Source organism: Thunnus thynnus, chromosome 17 (assembly GCF_963924715.1).
Source record: "Thunnus thynnus chromosome 17, fThuThy2.1, whole genome shotgun sequence".
In the NCBI taxonomy this organism is placed as follows: domain Eukaryota; kingdom Metazoa; phylum Chordata; class Actinopteri; order Scombriformes; family Scombridae; genus Thunnus; species Thunnus thynnus.
The window spans coordinates 26079203-26105067 of record NC_089533.1 but is presented as its reverse complement, the minus strand read 5'-3'; the positions used below and the strand labels follow the sequence as shown (position 1 = coordinate 26105067).

At 36.0% G+C, this 25865-nt stretch overlaps 1 long non-coding RNA gene across 2 annotated transcripts; it reads left to right on the top strand.

Moving 5' to 3' along the window:
* Window positions 1–8622: 8622 nt before the first annotated feature.
* LOC137201114 (uncharacterized) lies at window positions 8623–21326 on the top strand. Of its 2 annotated transcripts, XR_010932123.1 has the most exons (5): window positions 8623–8672; window positions 15023–15077; window positions 16101–16219; window positions 20325–20456; window positions 20551–21326. It is a non-coding gene; the product is annotated as an uncharacterized lncRNA (long non-coding RNA). The 2 variants fall into 2 exon arrangements; XR_010932122.1 differs by lacking the exon at window positions 8623–8672 and having other exon boundaries at window positions 14750–15077.
* Window positions 21327–25865: the final 4539 nt, after the last annotated feature.

The following is a 25865-nucleotide window of genomic DNA, read 5'->3' as shown; positions in this document are numbered from 1 at the left end:
ACATTTTTATTTTGAAATATTGTTTTAAAGGCTACATGTAAAGTGATTAATGTTGAAAACATAGCTTACTTATAGATACGTATTTCATTTAAATAAATTTCTTAATGAAGTCATTTGTTTTCTTGCCCATCTCTTTGCACATGCAAATACTCACACATAACCGAGATATAACCATGGGGAGTCTTAAGCAGGATGGTCTCATACAACCATGAATACTGACCAGACTGGGTGGTGTAATAATAGTCCAATAATTTATAGCCGAGGAAAAGGGCAGCCATCTTGAACCTCCCTTTCTATTTCTGTTCCTGGCATCCCTTGGTTCACTGACACACTTCCTTATTTTTGCAGTAGCCCTCTTGATGACTCAAAGCTGACTATCTATCTTTTCTTCAGATTGATGATGTCGTTATCTGTCCCACTTTAGTCAAAATCTTTGTATCCACATCATGACCATAAACAGATTCCAGTACAACTAAAACACAAAGGGCCCTGTTTTAACGATCTAAAGCGCATGGTCTGAAGCACATGGTGCAAGTGCATTTAGGTTGTGTCCAAATCCGCGTTTGCTATTTTAACAGTGGAAAAATGGTCAATCCACTAGGCGCATGGTTCAAAGGGGTTGTCCTTAGTCTCTTAATTAATCATGGGTGTGTTTTCGGCATAACATGCAATAAACCAATAAAAGTGTCATCTCCCATTCCCTTTAAGAGCCAGGTGCACTTGCACCTTGGTGGATTGCTATTACGATGGTGCATTTGCCAAGTAGTAAGAAGGAGTTCTCTGCAGAGGAAACAGATCTGCTTGTGCGCAAAGGGAAAGCGCACGATCCATAACGTGCACACTGGCCCCTGCTGCTCCTGAACCCTCCCGTGGCCAGCCTCAGACCACCAGTTTAAGATCCTGTTCATTAATTTGTTGAAATTTATTTTCATTTGTTTTTTGAAAAGGTTTATTTATTTAATTACAGCTTTGGCTTCTTTAAAATCGTTTTGCTAAGTCATGGAGTAACAGGTCAAATCAGAGGGGTTTTAATTGCTGAAAGTATGGAAACCTGATCACTGTACTCTCAAAAATGTTAAAGAATATTTGTTAAATATTGTTTATAAATTAAATCATTAATTTTAATCATGTTAAGAATCATCAACAGTTATCAGGACTTGATGAGCTCTCCAAGGTTCTGATCCTGCTGCTGGCAGCAGCTAGAAGCTGTGATGTAAAATTACATTCAAATTACCCTCTAACACCCATTAACGGTATCTTGAAAGCTTTAGGCTTTTATTTTATGTGATTATCCAATCTATTTACAGTAAATGCCTGGTAAATGTTGGTTTTATACAGTAAACAATAGTTTACACAAACATGATTTTAATAATCATTATTTTATATAAACATTATTTGACAGTAATTACAAGCAACTCTCCCAGTATATTTACAGGCTTTTCCCATAAATGTATGGGGTATACATTATATAAACATTTTTCGACGGTAATTAAAATCAACTCTCCAATATATTTACAGGCTTTTCCCATTAATGTATAGGGTTTACTTTATATAAACATTATTTGACAGTAATTGCAAGCAACTCCCCAGTACATCTTCAGACATTTCACCTTAATGTGTGGGGTTCTGAAAGTACAAAAACCAGAAGGTCTATGTAAAAGTACCTTTATATCAACTTCTTTTACACTGAATCATTAAATACATTTTTCTACTGCCATTTTCCAATCCATTCAATGCAGATCCCCATTTGAGATGTTTGAGATTTCAAGATGTTTAATAACCAGAATGTATCGTAAAATTACCTTACTTACTTTACAAAGTAATTTACTATTTTTACAGTGTTATCCTGTTATAAGTTTCAGAATTAATGAACCAATAAACGTAAATAAAAAATAAATGTGGGTCTGACGCTGATCAACCCAATAAGAGCTCAAACAGAATACTTTACTAGAATGTATTTATTTTTAGAAATTCATACATGTTGTTCCCATGCTCTAAGATGGTTCAAAATGATTGAAAATGACTTGAATGTATGCAAAATCTTGAACAGAGCAATGTACTTGAATGTGTTTGTCTGAGTTCTGTCTTTTGTTTCTTCCATCGTTGACATTAATTTTATAAAACACTGGTAATTTGTTTTTTTTTTCAGATCCTTTAGTTATTTTATATTTATTTTGGTAAAATGTCAGTATAGGCAAAGATAATGAATACACTGAGATAAAACAGAAATATTATCTCAAAAAGCACAGGCTTACCTCATGCAACTTTTCATCCTTTTTCAGCATTCTAATTGTATTGTATGACATTTTCACAGCATGTGAGTTATTACATAAAAATGTTTGGTCCATGCTGAAATGATACTGAGAAGACAATGACTTTATACCTGTTGTAATGGCCTTTGCTCAACCATTGTGTTATCTCTCCCTGTGTGTGGCCTATGAACCATTGATAGGGGCAAGTTTATGCATGTGTATGTACTCTGTCACACACACACACACACACACACACACACACACACAGAGGACCAATTTGAGTTTTAGACCTGTGTGTCAGTGCATGTGTGAAGGTGTCTGTTTTTGTGAGGACCAATTAGAGTCTATATATCTGTGTGTGTGTGTGTGTGTGTGTGTGTGTGTGTGTGTGTGTGTGTGTGTGTGTGTGTGCAGGAAGGTAGGTAGGTGTGTTGCCTTGTTCGTTCTGTCAACGTCACGTTATTAACTAACATTTAGATTTAAATTGATTTTTGACATTTGTGAATCAATGCAGAATAATCCATGTCCACATCAAGTTTCCACACCTCCAGAACTCACCAATAGTGAGTTACAGTAACCAGGATGTAATAAAAGCCTGAATGACAGTTTCCAAACTGTTTCTCAAACTAATATTTCTAGATATTTTGAAGGTGCAGAAAGCAAGACTGAAAAACAGACTTCACCTGGTGGTTTGATGCAAGAGGACAGAGAACCTAAGTGGCGGGAAATGTGCTCATTGGAAGAGTCTGAACCTATGATAATAGCTTCTAATTTATCTGAGTTTAATGGAAGAAACTTCTGAGAGAGCCAATTTTTAACATCTGTAAGACAGGATTGTATTTTGACCAATTGTGTTGTGTTGTTGGAGTCAAAGGAGAAATAGATCTGGGAGTCATCCATATAAAAATAGAAACTGATATGGTACTTCTGAAAGATTTGTCCTATAAATGGACAATAATAAAGGGTCAAGAGAAATGGGAGGTGGAGGATTTATTTATGTCACATAAATACATTGTTCTGAGTAGTTGCGGGAAGGAATATTGCATTTTTTGCAGGGTCCAACAAAAATATAGATATAGCTGGGGAGGATCTTGCATCGTTTTAATAAAGTGAAATATAAGATTCAGCCCCCCTCCCAACCCCAATAACTTTCGTACTATCCCTTAGAGCTTGAGAGAATGGTTGATACCTGAAAGATGACTTTGGGGGCATCCCAAATAGTGCCAAATGTGAATTCATGTCTTGGGCTGTTGAGTTAAACATTGCAGCTGTTCTGGAAACATAAAACAAATTCCAAACTCTACTTAAAATCTATTTAAATCAGTAACAGAGCTGACAAACTCCATCATCTGCGCTTTCAATACAGAGATAGTTCTGAGATGTTCTTAATTAGTTATTTTAAAGATTATTTTAAAATATTTTACTGGTGTGATTTGGTATAGATTGTATACTTAGATTAGATTATAGACTAATTTATGTTATATGGAGTGGACCCAAATGCAGGAGACTGCAGGCTGAGCAAGGCTGAGGATTAACTTTATTTTAGGCTCATGCAGGCAAAAACAATACTGGCAGATCTGGAGTGGCTTGCATAATAAGGCTGCATGAAACAACATAAATTGAACTAAAAGACAACTGCAGCTCTGAATAACATAACTAGTGCTAAAGTGAACTTTAGCACTAGTTATGTTAGGTGGAGTATTAATATTCATCACCTGAGTTTTGAAAGTGTTGAGGAGACGCTTAGAGCTGGTGGCATTATAATACACAGACATCATGCACAGCCCGCTGGAATCAGCACAACTTATTCTCTCCAGTGAGAGAAGTGTCCTAGTCATCATATTTAGTGAGATGATGATTGTAGTTTGTATATCCATGGTTACAGTGCAAACAGAAAGTGCTAATAGCTCATGCAGCATCATTTTCTATGATGCAGATTTGCCAAAATTAAAAGGTGAAAAACTAGCAGCTCAGGTGAGGCCCACACCTACGTCACCTGCTCCATGGCACTTCCTGTTTACATCATCCGAAGCATGATGGGATAACGGATGTTATTATAGATAAACTGTCAATTGTTCTTGTGTTTCTTATGTTTCAGTGACTGTCAGGAACCATTGTGAAGATGAGGAAGACAAGGATGAGGGAGTCTGTGAGAATATTGAGCAGGAGGAAGCAGAGGAAGCAGAAAGAAAAGCAGGAAGAGTAGAGGAAGAGGAGAGTGAGAATAATTATGTAGAAGCTGAGGAGGTTTTTGTTACTGTTGACAGCAACAGACCAGAAGAAAATGATGAAAGTGACTATGTAAATGTTACCCAGCTTTTAGCTGAACAAACTGTGGATATTTTTTGAGAACATCAGAATATTTATCAAAAGACTTAGGTGTCTTCATGTCGGGCGACGTCCTTTCTACACTGTTATCTATTTACATTCTTTGGTCATATCAGCAGCTAAGCAAGTACATAATGTTCAGTGAATGAAAACCTTTTGATATAATCTGGAAATATACCAAGACAAAGGAAATGAGTGACAACTAACCAGTCAAAGGAATCAGGCAGATTTCTGTGTTTTTGAAATGCTGAATGATGTTGAAGACAAGACAAGGTGCAACATGAGCACAAAGTTTTGTGAGCCTCAAAAGTGTTCCTAAGATGAAAATTGACACACGAAGCCCTAAAAAAGGAAACATGCACCCACCAAAACACAACATCAACAAACTTCTCATTCAGCCCACATACAAAACAATTGAACACTAACAGGGTCACTATTCACCTGCTTTTAGCACCGACACGTTTCACTAACCATGCGTTCCCGACGACATCAGACATTAATTAACACTTTTCACTATTAACGCCCGGTCACATGCTTTTACGCGATCAGCCATTTATAGCAAATAGTGATCCTGGTGGTGTTCCATTCAAAACACAGAAGCACACCTGCACTCAAACAGAAAACAGAAGAATGTCATTTTACATGAGATCAGAGAGTTGTGATAGATCTCAGATCTTCAGGCTTGTCATTAGGTTTACTACAGAAAAGCAAAATAACGAAAAGCATCCTCACCAGATGTGAATCTTATACAGTGTGTACAGTTAGAAGACCATCACTTAATGAATTGTAGTCTGTTAGCTGGTAGGAAATGTACTGAGGAAACAAATTTTAATTGCTAGAGACTATTATTAGAAGTTTGAACTGGATTCATTTATTGCACTCTGAGCCAGTGTTGTAGTGCTCCAGTCCAACTCAAGTCCTAATTTTCAGGACTCGTGACTCAACTTGGACTTGAGCACTGATGACTCAGACTCGGACTTGTTAATTGATAAAGAAGTAAAAGTTTTTTTTGTTTGTTTGTTTATGTTAGTTTTTTACTGTAGCTTTCTCACCTTGAACCCTAATAAAGAATGTTTGTGTTTTTCAGTTACATCAGACACTGAAGGACAACGACCTGAATAAAGACATGAAGCTGATATGGAGGAAGCAGCCTGATGGAAAGGTTTTCCACATGGAAGGAAAAGAGGAGGGGAAGGAGAGCAAGGAGTTCAGCTGCAACCTTACATGATTTTTCTTTTCAATTTTGTGTGATTTAACTTTTGATTTAAGTATTTTTCAAATAGCCATGACATGTTGGTCATTGTCCACATTTATTTCATGTAGCTTGAATCTGGTAGGTGTGCAGTTTTGGTGATTAGCAAATGAAGACCGAAGCACTTTGATTGATTTGCAGACTTTAATAGTGCAAACAGAGTAATAACGCTACTGTGTCGTCATCAGAGTCAAGATGGACAAGACATAAAGCAAACATATAAATGGTGCAAGTTTGCATTTGTCATGGAATTTCATTTAGCTGGTATCAGAGGTAAAAGTTGAGGTAATTTGTGTGTTCAAGACAGTTATTTCTGGGCTTAAAATAGTAACTTGTGTGAATAAATTATAAATTATTAATTTGTAACATCATGTATATGAAATTTGATTAACTGCAGAGGCAGAAATACAGTAGTTCAGGTGAACCGTAAGATACCCAGTTTTTTGGGATTTGGTTTGATGATTGATATAATTTTCAATGATTTATTTATTTATTTATTCAGTGTCTGTTTTGAGTTACTGTTTGGTCTTTTCTTGTTCAGGTTTTTTACTTTTTAAAAAACTTTTATGGGTCCTTCTTGGTCTCAGGAAGTATGGTTCTTAAAGGGGCCCAATGGAACTTTCTTGTAAACAAACAAAACACTGTGTGTATCATTGAGATCTAACAAAGGTATTGTACAAAACATAAACAACATAGGGACCCCCTTTTAAAAACATTGCTCCATAGCGCTACTAGTAGTCAGAAACTTCACAGGGTGCCTTTAAAGACATAATTTTTGTTGTCGTTACGTGATAAGTAGTGTTAAGACAGCACAATATTTATGGTATCTAATTTATTTTCTTCAATCTGTTACTCACAATTCATTTGTTTTCATCTTGTGTTTGGTTTTATTTAATGACAGCTTTTTAAAGGAAAACTACAGTTTATTAAAAACCAGTGTTTTATTTTCGTAGCCGTGATAATACTGTACGTACCAAAGTAACTGAGATCTCAGAACACCACAACATTGCTTAAAATGGTCTAACGTGATAACTGGTGCAACAATTATAGAATTCAATGTGTGCTAAATAGAGTCCCACAGTCTCAAAATGCAACCAAAGAGAACAGGAAGTCCCTCTGAATAAGGAAAGGCTCTGCGTTCACACCACATTCCACTAACTCTCATCATGTTAATTCTTTGAAATGGAGAAAGGGGAAGGCTTCTTTAGCTTATTTCATTTTCTCAGAAGATAGCTTGAGAACTTCATCTTACCTCACATGACCCTGTGCTGTGACACTATGAAATATACTGTATTACTGCTGTATGTATAAGAGGCTTTACAGAGTGATTAAAGCAGATGGAAATGGAAAAGTAGAGATACTATATATATTTATGTAAAACCAAAACATTAGTGAAGTCATGGGTGCATCATTTGGTTATGCTTTATCTTATTGGTCCATAATACTTGATAATTTCCTAGTAAACATATTCAAATGAAGAACAAATGTTTACTTGGGTGTAAATGGAACTTTTATTTCACAGTAATTCTTCTGGAAACCAACAACTGCTTTTAAACAACAAAAAATTACAGTCTCAGAACATGATGTCCCTTTCCCTGTAATCAGACGAAATTACGTGGCTTTTTTCTATGAAACTTCTAAGAAATTAAGGAAATAACAGACCTGTAAAATAAAATGTTGCCCATAATTTTATCAGATTTGGTAATGCAGTCACAGAAATGATGATGAATATGTGTTTGTTATCATTAAGCAGAAATAGAAACACTGTGTGTATTACTGCATGTCTAATCTGTCCCTGCATGCTGTATCTGTTATTGTTGGAGATATTGTAATTATCAATTAATTGTGAGTTTGATGATTGTGTGTTTGATGATTCGCATAATTTTCAATGATTTGTCTGTTTGTCTGTCTGTCTGTTTTTAGTTACTGTTTGGTCTTTCCTTGTTCAGGTCTTTTACTTTTTAAAAAACTTTTATGGGTCCTTCTTGGTCTCAGGAAGTATGGTTCTTAAAGGGGCACAATGGAACTTTCTTGTAAACAAACAAAAGTTATGTTTACATTTACTCACCAAAAAACACTGTGTGTATCATTAAAGTCTAACAAACGTGTTGTACACAACATAAACAACATGGGGACCCCCTTTTAAAAACATTGCTCCATAGCGCTACTAGTAGTCAGAAACTTCACAGGGTGCCTTTAAAGGCATAATTTTTGTTGTAGTTACGTGATAAGTAGTGTTAAGACAGCACAATATTTATGGTATCTAATTTATTTTCTTCAATCTGTTACTCACAATTCATTTGTTTTCATCCTGTGTTTGGTTTTATTTAATGACAGCTTTTTAAAGCTGTCATAAAGCTATGGTATCTAATTTATTTTCTTCAATCTGTTACTCTCAATTCATTTGTTTTCATCCTGTGTTTGGTTTTATTTGATGACAGCTTTTTAAAGGAAAACCACAGTTTATTAGAACCAGTGTTTAGAACCGTGATAATACTGTACGTACCAAAGTAACTGAGATCTCAGAACACCACAACATTGCTTAAAATGGTCTAACGTGATAACTGGTGCAACAATTATAGAGTTCAATGTGTGCTAAATAGAGTCCCACAGTCTCAAAATGCAACCAAAGAGAACAGGAAGTCCCTGTAAATAAGAAAGGCTCTGCATTCACACCACCTTCCACTAACTCATGATGTTAATTCTTGAAATGGAGAAGGGGAAGGCTTTGTTGGCTACTTTCATTTTCTCAGAGGATAGCCTGAGAACTCATGACCCTGTGCTGTGACACTACGCAATACAATGCTGCTTGAAAGTTTGTGAATCCTTTAGAATTTTCTGTATTTCTGTATAAATATGACCTAAAACATGATCAGATATTTACACAAGTCCTAAAACTAGATAAAGGGAGCCCAATTAAACAAATAAGACTAAAAAAAGTCTTTTTTTTTTTTCATTTTTTTCATCTATTTATTGTGGAAAATTATCCAATCTTACATATTTGTGGGAGGCGAAAGTTTGTGATCCCTTGCTTTCAGTAATTGATGTGACCCCCTTTTACAGCAATAACTTCAACCAAACATTTCCGGTAACTGTTTAGCAGCTCTGCACATTGGCTTAGAGGAATTTTAGCCCATTCCTCCTTACAGAACAGTCACAACTCAGGGATGTTGGTGGGCTTCTCAACATGAACTACATGCTTCAGGTCCTTCCACAGCATTTCTTTAGGATTAAGGTCAGGACTTTGACTCAGCCATTCCAAAACATTATCTTTCTTCTGCTTTAACCATTCTTTGGTAGAAAGACTTGTGTGTTTCGGGTCGTTGTCTTACTGCATGACACACTTTCTGTTGAACTTCAGTTCACAGACAGATACCTTGACATTTTCCTGTAGAATTTGCTGGTACAACTCAGAACTCATAGCTCCATCGATGATTGCAAGCTGTCCTGGTTCAAAGGCAGCAAAGCAGCCCAAACCATGATACTACCACCACCATGTTTCACAGATGGGTTAAGTTTCTTATGCTGGAATGCAGTGTTTGCTCATCGCCAAACATAACGCTTCTAATTCAAGTCAAAAAGTTCAATTTTGGTCTCATCTATTCACAGAACATTGTTCTAATCACCTTCTGGCTTATCCACGTGGTCTTGAGCGAACTGTAGACAGCAGCAATGTTCTTTTTGGAGAGTAGAGGGTTTCTCCTTGCAACTCTGCCATGCACACCATTGATGTTCAATGTTCTCCTAATGGTGGACTCATTAACATCGACTGTAGCCACTGCAAGAAAGACTTTAGTTTCCTAGACGTTACCCTGGGGTCCGTTGTGGCCTCCCGGACTATTAAACACCTACTCTTGGTGTGATCTTTGTTGTTCGATCACTCCTGGGGAGGGTAAAAATGGTGTTGATTGTCCTCCATTTGTACACGATCTGCCTGACAGCTGACTGGTGGAGTCCAAACTCTTTCGAAATGGTTTTGTAACCCTTTCCAGCCTGGTGAGTATCAGCAACTCTTCTTCTAAGATCCTCAGAAATACCATTCGTTTGAGCCATGATACACTTCCACAAACCTGTGTTGTGAAACTCAGAGTTTGACAGTGAAGACCCAGATTTTTCTTCATAAAATAAGTAAGGCCTCCCAGACTCACACGTGATTGTCATCCCACTGATTGAAACAACTGACTGTAATTTCCCCTTCAAATGAATTCATAATCCTAGGGTTCACATACTTTTGCCACACACAAATATGTAACATTGGATCATTTTCCCCAATAAATAAATGAACAAGTGTAAGGTTTTTGTCTCATTTGTTTAACTGATGTCTCTTTATCTAGTTTTAGGGCTTGAATGGAAATCTGATCACGTTTTAGGTCATATTTATGCAGAAATAGAGCAAATTCTAAAGGGTTCTCAACCTTTCAAGCAGCACTGTATACTGTATCACTGCTGTATGTATAAGAGGCTTTACAGAGTGATTAAAGCAGACAGGCAAATGGAAAAGTAGAGATACTGTATATATTTATGTAAAACCAAAAACATTTAGTGAAGTCATAGATGCATCATTTGGTTATGCTTTATCTTATTGGTCCATAATACTTGATAATTTCCTAGTAAACATATTCAAATGAAGAACAAATGTTTACTTGGGTGTAAATGGAACTTTTATTTCACGGTAATCCTTCTGGAAATCAACAACTGCTTTTAAACAACAAAAAATTACAGACTCAGTACATGGTGTCCCTTTCCCTGTAATCAGACCGAATTACATGGCTTTTTTCTATGAAACTTCTAAGAAATTAAGGAAATAACAGACCTGTAAAATAAAATGTTGCCCATAATTTTATTGGATTTGGTAATGCAGTCACAGAAATGATGATGAATATGTGTTCGTTATCATTAAGCAGAAATAGAAACACTGTGTGTATTACTGCATGTCTAATCTGTCCCTGCATGCTGTATCTGTTATTGTTGGAGATATTGTAATTATCAATTAATAGGACTGTGTGAGTTTGATGATTCGCATAATTTTCAATGATTTATTCAATTATTTATTCGGTGTCTGTTTTTAGTTACTGTTTGGTCTTTCCTTGTTCAGGTCTTTTACTTTTTAAAAAACTTTTATGGGTCCTTCTTGGTCTCAGGAAGTATGGTTCTTAAAGGGGCACAATGGAACTTTCTTGTAAACAAACAAAAGTTATGTTTACATTTACTCACCAAAAAACACTGTGTGTATCATTAAAGTCTAACAAACGTGTTGTACACAACATAAACAACATGGGGACCCCCTTTTAAAAACATTGCTCCATAGCGCTACTAGTAGTCAGAAACTTCACAGGGTGCCTTTAAAGGCATAATTTTTGTTGTAGTTACGTGATAAGTAGTGTTAAGACAGCACAATATTTATGGTATCTAATTTATTTTCTTCAATCTGTTACTCACAATTCATTTGTTTTCATCCTGTGTTTGGTTTTATTTAATGACAGCTTTTTAAAGGAAAACTACAGTTTATTAGAACCAGTGTTTTATTTTCATAGCTGTGATAATACTGTACGTACCAAAGTAACTGAGATCTCAGAACACCACAACATTGCTTAAAATGGTCTAACGTGATAACTGGTGCAACAATTATAGAGTTCAATGTGTGCTAAATAGAGTCCCACAGTCTCAAAATGCAACCAAAGAGAACAGGAAGTCCCTGTAAATAAGAAAGGCTCTGCATTCACACCACCTTCCACTAACTCATGATGTTAATTCTTGAAATGGAGAAGGGGAAGGCTTCGTTGGCTACTTTCATTTTCTCAGAGGATAGCCTGAGAACTCATGACCCTGTGCTGTGACACTACGCAATACAGTGCTGCTTGAAAGTTTGTGAATCCTTTAGAGTTTTCTGTATTTCTGTATAAATATGACCTAAAACATGATCAGATATTTACACAAGTCCTAAAACTAGATAAAGGGAGCCCAATTAAACAAATAAGACTAAAAAAAATAATTTTTTTCATTTTTTTCATCTATTTATTGTGGAAAATTATCCAATCTTACATATTTGTGGGAGGCAAAAGTATGTGATCCCTTGCTTTCAGTAATTGATGTGACCCCCTTTTACAGCAATAACTTCAACCAAACGTTTCCGGTAACTGTTTAGCAGCTCTGCACATCGGCTTGGAGGAATTTTAGCCCATTCCTTCTTACAGAACAGTCACAACTCAGGGATGTTGGTGGGCTTCTCAACATGAACTACATGCTTCAGGTCCTTCCACAGCATTTCTTTAGGATTAAGGTCAGGACTTTGACTCAGCCATTCCAAAACATTATCTTTCTTCTGCTTTAACCATTCTTTGGTAGAAAGACTTGTGTGTTTCGGGTCATTGTCTTACTGCATGACACACTTTCTGTTGAACTTCAGTTCACAGACAGATACCTTGACATTTTCCTGTAGAATTTGCTGGTACAACTCAGAACTCATAGCTCCATCGATGATTGCAAGCTGTCCTGGTTCAAAGGCAGCAAAGCAGCCCAAACCATGATACTACCACCACCATGTTTCACAGATGGGTTAAGTTTCTTATGCTGGAATACAGTGTTTGCTCATTGCCAAACATAACGCTTCTAATTCAAGCCAAAAAGTTCAATTTTGGTCTCATCTATTCACCTTCTGGCTTATCCACGTGGTCTTGAGCGAACTGTAGACAGCAGCAATGTTCTTTTTGGAGAGTAGTCGGTATCTCCTTGCAACTCTGCCATGCACACCATTGATGTTCAATGTTCTCCTAATGGTGGACTCATTAACATCGACTGTAGCCACTGCAAGAGAGACCTTAGTTTCCTAGATGTTACCCTGGGGTCCGTTGTGGCCTCCCGGACTATTACACACCTACTCTTGATGTGATCTTTGTTGTTCGACCACTCCTGGGAAGGGTAAAAATGGTGTTGATTGTCCTCCATTTGTACACGATCTGCCTGACAGCTGACTGGTGGAGTCCAAACTCTTTCGAAATGGTTTTGTAACCCTTTCCAGCCTGGTGAGTATCAGCAACTCTTCTTCTAAGATCCTCAGAAATACCATTCGTTTGAGCCATGATACACTTCCACAAACCTGTGTTGTGAAACTCAGAGTTTGACAGTGAAGACCCAGATTTTTCTTTATAAAATAAGTAAGGCCTCCCAGACTCACACGTGATTGTCATCCCACTGATTGAAACAACTGACTGTAATTTCCCCTTCAAATGAATTCATAATCCTAGGGTTCACATACTTTTGCCACACACAAATATGTAACATTGGATCATTTTCCCCAATAAATAAATGAACAAGTGTAAGGTTTTTGTCTCATTTGTTTAACTGATGTCTCTTTATCTAGTTTTAGGGCTTGAATGGAAATCTGATCACGTTTTAGGTCATATTTATGCAGAAATAGAGCAAATTCTAAAGGGTTCTCAACCTTTCAAGCAGCACTGTATACTGTATTACTGCTGTATGTATAAGAGGCTTTACAGAGTGATTAAAGCAGACAGGCAAATGGAAAAGTAGAGATACTGTATATATTTATGTAAAACCAAAAACATTTAGTGAAGTCATAGATGCATCATTTGGTTATGCTTTATCTTATTGGTCCATAATACTTGATAATTTCCTAGTAAACATATTCAAATGAAGAACAAATGTTTACTTGGGTGTAAATGGAACTTTTATTTCACGGTAATCCTTCTGGAAATCAACAACTGCTTTTAAACAACAAAAAATTACAGACTCAGAACATGGTGTCCCTTTCCCTGTAATCAGACCGAATTACATGGCTTTTTTCTATGAAACTTCTAAGAAATTAAGGAAATAACAGACCTGTAAAATAAAATGTTGCCCATAATTTTATTGGATTTGGTAATGCAGTCACAGAAATGATGATGAATATGTGTTTGTTATCATTAAGCAGAAATAGAAACACTGTGTGTATTACTGCATGTCTAATCTGTCCCTGCATGCTGTATCTGTTATGGTTGGAGATATTGTCATTATCACCAGACAATCCAGTAGTTTGGGTGAACTATTTCAGGACTGTGTGAGTTAGATGATTCGCATAATTTTCAATGATCTATTTATTTATTTATTCAGTGTCTGTTTTGAGTTGCTGTTTGGTCTTTCCTTGTTCAGGTCTTTTACTTTTTAAAAAACTTTTATGGGTCCTTCTTGGTCTCAGGAAGAATTGTTCTTAAAGGGGCCCAATGGAACTTTCTTGTAAACAAACAAAAGTTATGTTTACATTCACTCACCAAAAAACACTGTGTGTATCAAACGTATAAAGTCTAACAAACGTGTTGTACACAACATAAACAAAATGGGGACCCCTTTTTAAAAACATTGCTTCATAGTGCTACTAGTAGTCAGAAACTTCACAGGGTGCCTTTTAAGACATGATTTTTGTTGTCGTTACATGATAAGTAGTGTTAAGACATAACACAATATTTATGGTAACTAATTCATTTTCTTCAATCTGTTACTCACAATTCATTTGTTTCCATTCTGTGTTTGGTTTTATTTAATGACAGCTTTTTAAAGGAAAACTACAGTTTATTAGAACCAGTGTTTTATTTTCGTAGCCGTGATAATACTGTACGTACCAAAGTAACTGAGATCTCAGAACACCACAACATTGCTTAAAATGGTCTAACGTGATAACTGGTGCAACAATTATAGAGTTCAATGTGTGCTAAATAGAGTCCCACAGTCTCAAAATGCAACCAAAGAGAACAGGAAGTCCCTGTAAATAAGAAAGGCTCTGCATTCACACCACCTTCCACTAACTCATGATGTTAATTCTTGAAATGGAGAAGGGGAAGGCTTTGTTGGCTACTTTCATTTTCTCAGAAGATAGCCTGAGAACTTCTTCTTACCTCACATGACCCTGTGCTGCGACACTATGAAATATGCTGTATTACTGCTGTATGTATAAGAGGCTTTACAGAGTGATTAAAGCAGACAGGCAAATGGAAAAATAGAGATACTGTATATATTTATATAAAACCAAAAATGCAATTATCAAATAAAAGTTGCATAGTTTCAACTTGTCAATCTCTTTTTCAAGTCAGCTGTGAAGTAAGTGATTTCAGTTATCAGTTATCAGAGGGAGGGAGGGTACTAAATAAAAAGGGTCTAACCGCAGCCATTTTCTTAAATCCTGCGTCGACATTGGCAGAGTTAAGCCTGACATGACAGCTGGAGCAGCCATCCTTCAGAGGTCTTCATTCCAGGTGAGAATAAATAATTTAAATAGCATACTAAGGAGGATAAAATCTGCTTACACCCTGACCTTTTGCCTTAAACCTTTTGTAGCTGTTTATATCACACCACTTTCTCCATTGCTGTTTATAAAGAACAGTCAGTATTTGTGCCACCAGATAAATCCTTTTTCAGGAAAATGTAAAAACACAGAAATAAGACTACTCTATTACCACGTTCAATAACAACATTCTTTAACATCCAATGCCAATGTTTTTGAATTTTTTTTTTTTTTTTTTTACATTATCTGTGCACGACAATTACAGTATGATTAAAGTTAGAGAAATATTGCAGTTATGGCAAATATGGTTAAAGTTAGGCAATTAACACTTGGTTAAGGGCAAGGAAATTACATCTATATAGTTTTGTTTTCCAGATTATGTCAACTAAGAAACATAATCTCTATTCGGATTATTTTCACAGGTAATGTTTTTTAATGAATAAAGTGTTACATTTACTGTATGTACACCACTGAAGTTGTAAGGAGGCCAATACAACAATTTTTCCCAATCTTAACCAAGTGCAGTGAGTGCCTTAACATAACCATAACAAAGTTTAACAATGCTGTAGTTAGCTGTTACAAGTGCATGTTATATTGCAAGAGCAGATTTTTTAGGTAAAACAAATACACTGATACACTGATATATTCAGTATTGACATTTTGCAACTTCCCAGATACGTTTATTAACAACGTTTCCTCATTATGTTGATAAAAAAAACATTATCTGTGTGGCACTGTGTTTCCTCCATGACATTTTTGCTGGAAGATTGTAAAGTTGCTATATAAATGCAGTCCATTTACCATTTACAATTACAGTCAGCCAACACATCAGGCGAATGATTCCGGGTAATATGACACTTGGTAAAGTATATTTGTATTTTGAGGGTGATAGGTAAAACTTACACCAGTTACTTTTGCTATAGTGGTTTTACAAATTTAGGACCTGAAACCCTCAGTGAACTGATCACTGAAGCTGTTTCTATGTTGTATTTAGAGTGAGCTACAAGGAGCCACGGTGTGTTTGTCTGCCGTCATCTGATCATATCTGATCATCTGTGCTCAAGAGATTCCTTCATCTGCCACAGTGAGAGACACCAGTATCTAACCCTTTTGGTAAGAATGTTGTTCTGACACAGAACGCCACAGAAAAGCTAGTTACGTTTTACAGAAGTGACAACATCAATCTGTTAATGAGAAACCTGTCTAGTTAACATGGCAAATAATTCAGTATTGGTTAATATTGGTTGACATTTAATTTAATAAACTACAAAATCACAAGACCTGATTATTACATGATTTTAAGCTCAGCCAAGTCCAACGTTTGGTGTGCTGTCACTACTTGCACACAGTGTAATATAAGACAGATTTGAACACTGTCTTGTTAATTTTTTGCAACTTTGATGAAGTAGTAAAAACTTTTGAAAACAATCCACCTTTTTTTAAGTGCTAATTTTGTTTGATATTCTTATTTGTGAGACAAGTTTTGCAGAATGTGGCATTGACTGCAGCCTAAATTTGTATATCCTGCAAAACCAGAGCTTCTAGCAGGTTGACATGGACAGCCAACGATTCGATATAGACATGTGGAAGGCATCAGCCTTGATTCTGCTATGATGTAGATTACTACATGGAACATGAAATGCAAATGGTATCTTTAGCATTCAAAGCGGAAATCTGTCACTTTTTTAAGTTTATCATAATCTATACATCTACATATTCCTAAACCTAACCCTAAACTTGTTCACCATTCATCCATCTACCCCACACTATATATATATAGATGTATACATGTATGTGTGTATATATATATATATATATATATATGTGTGTGTGTGTGTGTGTGTGTGTGTGTATAAATATATATATACACAGATGTGGCTGAAATTATTGTATTTTAATAAAATAATGAACCATTTGCCCTGAACAGTGTTAAGTTAAAAGATATTTTATCATCAGTGCATGTCTATGTTTGGTTTGCAGGGGAACAAAACAAAAAAGTTGTTAAAACAACTGAATTCATGCTTATTCCACAAAGACATTCTAAAATAGCCTAGACAAAATTATTGGTAGCCTTTAGAAGTTGTAAGAAATAATTGATTTGTAGTGATACTTTAAGCAGACTATTGTGTTTTAATTAGTATCACAGGTGTTTTCAATCTTATAATCACTCACGCAGCCAGGAGAAAATTACTCACTCTGCTGTTTTGTGGCACACATTAAACATGGAAAACAGAAGAAAAACTAGAGTGGTCTGAAGACATTAGAAAAAAGGTAATAGCCAAGCATGGTCAACGTAAAGGTTACAAGACCATCTCCAAAGAGCTTGACGTTCCTGTGACCGCTATTGCAATATTATTAAAAATTTTAAGGCTGATGGAACTGTTGCCAATATCTCTGGATGTGGTTGCAAGAGGAAAATTGGCCCGAGATTGAAGAGAAGGGTTGCTCGAATGGTTGAGAAAGAACCAAGAAAAACTTCAACACAGATTCAAGCTGATCTTCAAGTTCAAGGTACAATAGTTTCAAGTTGCACCATCTGTCACTGTATGAATGTAAATGGGCTCCATGGTAGAAGACCCAGGAAGACTCCACTTCTAGTAGGGAGACACAAAAGAGCCAGACTGGACTTTGCCAAAATGCATGTTGACAAGCCACAGTCCTTCTGGGAGAATGTGCTTTGGACAGATGAAACAAAATTAAAGCCTTTTGGTAAATCACACCAACCCTATGTTTCCAGAAGAAAAACTGAACATTGAACTCAAACCCACTGTGCTGACTACGCCAGCAGACACACTCTGTTTTAAAATGGTATAATTTGGAACAGCATTTTTTAAAAAAAAAAATCATGCAAGCTTCAGTGACAAATTTCCACCTGGCTGCAACCTGAGGAAGAGTAAGAGCTCACTACTCTTATTAAATACCATGGAATCATTGCACTTAATTTTTAGCTGCGTCATTGTACAAAGAGCAACACAGGATAACAGCACGGCAGGCTGTAAACATTTATCTCAAAAGACTCAACTACAAAACTAACTGTAATGGCAGAAGGGACGGGTAATGGAAATGAAGGGAGGTGCGTCTTGTTTCTGTTTGCTGCTATTCACTGGTACAACCTTGAGTGTGTGGATGCAAGTAAAGAGGGGGTTGGTTCTGGGATGCTTTTTCTTTGGTAAGACAGGTCAAGGGACATTATCATGAAAAACCTCTCATAACAGAGTGATAGTGGAACTAGATACACAATCTAGTACCAACTATCTAGTTCCACTAGATAAACACTGGTTGGACAACTGAGTGGGCCATGGCATTCAGAAGAAGCTGCCCATCAAGCCTAGATAAGCCTAAGCAGATCTAATGTAGATATCAGGTCAAGCTGCTGAGCATCGGCTCCAGCAACCATAGCCAATTTACTTAGATACTAGATACTAGATACACTATATCTGCCAAATATATATAGTCCTCATTCTAAAAACCTTTTCTCTTGTAACGTGTAAAAAGTGGAAATTCAAAAATAGAAACAAGCATATAAACTAAGCAGACAGATTAGAGTTACAATATGTTAAAAGAATTAATAGTCTGATTTTACATTGTTATCATACTTATGATTAGGTTTTACTAGCTCGAGGCTATACTACAATACAAGAACTATGCTTCGTCTTTTGCATGAATCATCAACTGGTGACGATACTACTTTTTTGTCAGGGAGATGTTTTTTTAGTACAATATCATGTCCATCAAGTGCATATTTCAGACCCTTTTACAAGAATCTCATTTTAAAGGAGTCAGCTGGAAACATTAATAAACAGTAATAAGGTGGAGACAGCATTTTCAACCAACTCATAGAGCTAACATTAGCTTAAGTAGCTACATAGTTTCAGCTGATAAGTGGCTAAATGTCATTTCAGCTGGTAAAACTGATGAGTGTTGACTAGAAATGAAAAGCTTGCTTTTTTCAGCTGAAATCAAGGATCCATTGTTTCAAAAATGACTACGAATTTTGAGTGGTAACTGCATATGTGCTGTGCGAGAACCATATCAGTTAAGCATTCTATTCTGAGCACTTTATTCTGGATTTCAGAGCTTGTGTACTTTTCATTCAGTAATTTCTTCTAAAGTAGTTTTAAAAATTACACTTGTAAGAATCAGCAGTATCTCCATGACTCATCTGTGCTGTTTTCAGTGGCAGTCAATAGGAGAACATTTGCAATTGATTTTATACATTTGAAATTGTCTTCTACCCTGTTTTTATGGTTTAAGATCATCAGATCTAATATTCATGAGTTACTGTTGATGGCTCTGACAGGGCTTTCTGATATTGTATGAAATCAGTATCTAACTGACTGTAATGTAAGGCACTTTCAGTTGCACCTAGCAGGGAAAAATGCCTATAGGTATAACAAAATGTTGTGTCCTTGCCTTGAGTAGTCTAGCCCTGAATTGTCTGAGCTACCATGAGTTAAAATACTAAGTGAACATATAATTACATCTGCTAAACAACATCATGTTAACATGTCATTGTGAGCATGTTGACGTTAGGATTTAGCTCAAAACACTGTGTGCCTGGTAAAACTTCACAGGGCTGCTAGCATGGCTGTAGCTAGACTTGTTATAGTCTTGTTATAGTTTGTCACAATGAGTGACCTGTAGTCATTTGATTCAGTGTTAATCAACAAGTCAGGAAGAAAATTGTATGTCAATTACATGATGATTCATCAATTTAGTATCTTACAGTCTGTTCTCTAGTAACTCATTATCTACTATATACAGTACAGTCCTCAATTTTTTTTTTCAATTATTGATTCATCAATTATCAGGTCATTACTGATTAAATCCTCACTCATTCCATTCCAAGTTTAGTGTATTTATGAATGTCATTAATTTTATTCAGAAAATGTGTTCTACAACTTGAACCACTATCTGTGGTGTCAAAGTTATTTGTTCGTAAAGGTGAACCACCAACTCAAACCTCCACTTTAAGAGTTTGGGGATGATATAACTAAATCAAACTATGTCTTCTGTTGCTGCTTAGAGAGAGCATCCATTATCCAAACAACCGCAAGAGGTTATTTTTCAGTAAAAAAGTGATCATACTGTAGCATTTTAACCGTGTGAAGAAATGAGCAATGCTGTTGTTTTTCTGCTTGATGTAACACTTTCTGTTGATCTGTTAAAACAAAACTTAAGGGATCTACTCTGTGTCTTTGAACTGATCTTCTTCTAGCACAGACATTATGGCTGAATATCTTGAGACGGCAGTAACGGTCGGTGATGCAATTGCTGGACTTGCTCCCACACATCGCCAGTGCACCATTGAGATTAAGAATGAATGCGAATTCAGCCTTTGTAATCCCAGGTATTTTGCACATTTTTTCACACATCTATCTTAAGATAAATAGTCAACAAATATCTTCAATTCATAAGGACTGTTCTGCTGTTCCTATAACTAGGACACACATTGAGCGTGGAAGCTGTGTCATGCCTCTGCCACCTTTCATTGCATCTTCCAAATGTGGCAAGGCGCAATTCAGCAAGACTGCTCACACAGCATGTGGATCTGTTGGTGTCTTCACTTATGATGTCCTGGAGAAGGATACAGACCAGCCCACTGAGAAAATAGCTGTCATGTTCTCTGTGCCCTATGACTTCAATATGTACTCAAACTGGTACGCAGTGGGAATCTTTGAAAAGAGCAAAGAGTGTGATCATGATCTTTATTATGACATGTATTATAACACCAACCAATCATTTGTCAGAGGTGAAGCGAAGGGCCCATCTCTCAGTCATAAGGGTAATCGTGTTAAAATCATGGCAACAATGTCAGACTCCTACCAACCTATCATTAAGGTGCAAGTCATGGACTCAGTGACTAAATCGCAAAATGTCAATCAACAAACCAGATAAACCAGAACTGGCCCACATCCAGAATACACATACTTAAGAGCACCGCATCTTTACAAACAAAGGCCCACATTTGATTTGGGATATATGGGCCATATTTGCTATTTTACATGTGGGCCATTTCAGGCTCACATCCATTTTGTCCGGGCCAGAAGAAGTCTAGCAGTGCCGCATCATTGCCCACTTCTGTATACTGTCTGGGTATAGACATACAGTATGTAAACTGCAATATTTGCAATGTTTTTAATATGTGTGTCATGCATGTACATGTATGTAACTTGATTTGGATACTGTGAGAGACAGGCATCGAGGTTCAGCTGTTTAACTTTTTAAAAATAAAGGTTTTCAAAACTATTGTCACTGCGAAAATTTCTACCTTTTATGCACAATTTATGTGTCAAAATGAAGATCAAAGACATACTTGAGCTTCAAAGTGAAGTAAGGCAACCACTTCATTTACATCAATGTTATTGAACATATTTCATAAAAACATGTTCAAAAGAGTCGGTTAGCGCTTGTTCAAGTGGTGTTGTTTTCCATTAAAAACACAAAATGAGTCAGCACTTTTCTCCCACTGGAGCATTTAGTAGTCAAAAGAAATTTCAGCGTTTTTCAGCACTTGCTTCCTCATTGACCTCCAACTTCTTTCACTTCTTTCAAATCACCCATCCATTCAACTGCTTTAATTACTTACACTTCAACTGCCATTTCAACAGCCTCCAAAGATTTAACTGTTATTTTGATGAATGCTGTCATCTCTTTTACTTCACTTGAAATTTAAACATCATGTCTTCTTCAACTGACAGATCAACTACTTTCAAAGTTTTCACCTGTTACATTTGAACTGCAATTTCAAATGTTACTCTCAAACTGACAGTTCAGCTGCTCTCAACAATTACACCTCAACTGACATTTTATATGCTTCCAGTGCCTACATGTCAACTAAAACATTAACTATTTTTTACTCTCAAGCTGAAATGTCAACTAATTTCTGCTCTTACACTTCAGCTGTCAGTGTTGACTGAAACATCGGCATCTTACAATGCACATGCTTCATCTTCAATAGAAATTTCAACTGCATTTAGCACTTACACTTCAACTGACAATTCAACTATTTTGAGTGTCTACTCATCAGCTGAAACTTGAAGCATCAGACACTTCAACTGACATGTCTAATGCTGTCACTGCTTACATACCAACTGACACTTCAACCATTTACAGTGCACACACTTCAACTATCTTTGGTACTTCATTGTTTACAGTGCAACGGACAATTCACCTGCTGTCAGCTCTTACTCCTCAATAGTTAGTTCAACTACTTTCAGTGTTTCCATACAAAATGACAATTCAACTGCATACAATAACGACGTTGGAGCCCTTTCAGTGCTCCAACGCTTCAACTGCTTTGAACACTTCAATGGCATTTCCCATACATCTCACATGCAAACATTTAATATTCCCAGGCATTTTAATCTGTTCACAGTGTTTGCACATGCAATTTTTTAGCAGTGAGCACACTTAAATATTCATCCTTTTTATAGTTTACATACAGTTATGGCCATATATCAAATTTTGTATGACAGAAGTTAAATTGATATCCATCTGCTTACCTAACTCCTGGTAAAGCATCTAGAAACAGTGTCTGAGTATTCATTTATATGGAAAAAGGTGGAAAGAGGAAAAATAGAGATTCAATAACATAGAAACAGAAAGACAAAAATTAGTGTGTAGAAAAAACAAATACTAAACTAAGGCATAGTTTTGTTATTATTATTCTTTATATTTGGCTTTTAATCAAGAATCATAAAGTGTTAATAAGTGGTGGGTAGTTCGGGGGGCCCGGGAATGTGGAGTATATCTACCAAAGAATTGGACCAGCTCTGTCTGTTTAAAAAGTTTGAAATCTGAGGTAACTGAGGAGTGACTGATACTGACTAGCAGTATTTGTGAATCTCTGTAAGTAAAATTTCAGTAAGTAAACTAAACTAAGTAAACTATTACTGACTGCAATTTTAAGCAAACTAGTCATTAATGAAAAGAGATCAAAAGAGATTACACTATTTATCAATTTATCCAATTCTACTTTTTTATGAGAAATATTTCAAGCAGATTTCTTTATTGTGTAGGTGTTTGTTCATTCGTTCATTCATTGTCATTAAAATCAAGAATGTGTGAATTGAAAGTAATGAAAAATAGACGTGTGTGTGCATGGATTGAAAGGAATAGGTGATGACAGTTGTGTAAACTGATATTCATTTTTTTTGAAGGGAGACTTTCTGCAGAAACAGGTTCTGTCCACCATCAGCTATATAAGTAGGGCACTTTCATGCCTGACAGCCAGAGCTTCCAGTCATCCCTCAGAGGTGTTCATCCCAGGTAAGAACAGCCAGGTAGGTCCACATACTGCATATTGCTGTATGATTTTAAATATTTCAGATTTCTGAACATGCAACCCTGGCTCACTGGAAGATCTCGAGGATAAATTAAGATATTACAGTGAACTCCATTTAAAACATTGTTTTGTTTGTTTAAATATTATAGATAAACAAATACCTGTGCATATTATGTGTAGTGCTGGGTAACCATGGTAATGATGAAAGTAGAATCCCCCACTACCTTTTTTCATGAGATGTCCAAAAACACAAACACAATGTTTGTCAGAGGCAGTGCAAAGGGCCCCGATCTCACCCATAACAGTGACACTGTTACCATCATGGCCACAATGTCTGACTACTACACACCTTACATGCCTAGCTTCACTGCTGTTTCTCCTTAGCACCATAAACATACAGTAGATATGTTTCTTGTCTTATATTGTCTTGTTGTCTCTGTATTGTTGCAACTAAAACTAAAACTGTGTTGCTGAAACTTCACACAACTTCAGTGTGAATCACTGATATAACCTTTCATGCTGTGAGTCCTTAGCTGGCTTTTCTGAAAATATGCATACATGTTCTGGTTCAGTACGAGACTCTGAACATTAGTTCTGTGTAAAATTTAAAATGTTTGATACACCTACAAAACCAGCCTGTTTATGTGTTTGTGAGCACACTTGCTGTTGGGTGAACTTGAACTATAAGAAGTGTAAAGTAATTATGGGTCAGTATCAATAAAAATAAAATAAATAAATATTCTATAAGTAATAAATGGCACATAATGTTCAGGTATCTATCTCCATCATTAATTAATAATAACAATATTGTGATTGATAAATACTGCAAAGTTTCAATTTAAATATAATGTGTATTAACATCACCACAGTTTCTATTAAATGTAATAGATCATTTGTAGAAGAAGATAAAAATATTTGTGTGGGGAAATTTTACCAGAGTAAGTTTGACAAGGCTATGACAGATATGAACATAATAAAACTGTGGTCACCATAAGTCATATGTTTCCAAAATGTGTAACACATGACTCCAGATTGTAAGAGCTTCATAAACTATTTGTTTTATATAACATTATATCTATATAATGTGATGTGATGATAAAGACATAACAAAACAATAATAATGAAATTCTCAGTGCTGCATTTATCTTCTGCTACCTTAGTTTCCTGATCATTTAAAAAGGATTGCCTATATAACTGTAAGCTAGTTTTCTGAAATAGATTATATAAAATCACAAGGCATAATAAGAAAAACTACACAAATTGCACAGCTAAGATAAAAAATTACAGTAATTTAAGTGTATAAGAAAATCTATGATTGTGTAATCACATAGGAAATTAAAGAGGTTTATAAGAAGCTGTTAACTGACGGATGAAGAACAAACAACAGTAGCTTTCTGTGTAATCTGTTCAAGGATGTAATTATGCTTCATTATGTTATATCTTGCCTCTCCTGTTTCTTGTAAGTCCACCCCTGCGCTTTAGCTCTGTGCCAGCTTTGCTGTAAGCTGAGGTGTTGCTGTATATACTGCATGTGCATGATATTGCTAGTTGTGAATGGTATGTGGTCAGTTCAAATAGTGGAGGAGATTCATGCAGTTGGTGGAATTCCAAATGAAACAAAGAATACAAATAAATAAATGAGCACTATTATTGGATCAAGTTCGAATCTCCAGACCGCTTCATGTTCTAGGTGCCAAAAAATTTAGAGCGTGTGGCATTTTGCAGATAACAATGTAAGTGAAAGAGAAACAGTAAAGGTTTCAGGAAGTCTGCCAATGATTGTTTCTGTATCTTATCTCTAAAAGAGTCAGCTCAACCAAATTACAATTCTAATATACAGTTTAATAGGTTTTCCCATTTGCCCTAAGTGGTATTTAGCCATGCAGATAATAAATATATCATCTGTATTGGTGGTGCTGTGGCAATGTGTATAGGTATAGGGATGTATCTATACATTTGTGAGTTATAAAAACATATTATCTCTTAATAAACAGTGTCAAATTAATAAAAAGAAAATGTAATGTGGATCACAGGTTAATGACTTTTCACTGGTTGTATCATTGCAGCAACACAGTAGAGACAGTGCCAATATTTTATACAGTGTTACTGTTTTTCTTGCGTATGTTCATGTTAGGATTCAACAGTTTGTACAGTACATGAATGCACAGGTCAGAAAAAAACTTAAAATACCATGTCTGGACTGGATTGTTAAAGTTTATCCTTCACCTTGTGAAGTGGAAAAAACACTTACTAGCTAACTACTGTATGAGAAAACAATGTCTTTCGCTGATGGAGATGAGGTGCTGTTGAAAGTGCTGCAAAAGCTTGTAAGTACACTTTGAGTTAAGATTATTTTGTCAAACCATGTATGGCCTGTTTGCTAACAGACAAAGATTGTAAGTCTGAGGTCTGGTGGTAACTCTAATTGTAAGAAATGAAGACTAAACACATACTCTTTCTATTCATCTCAAT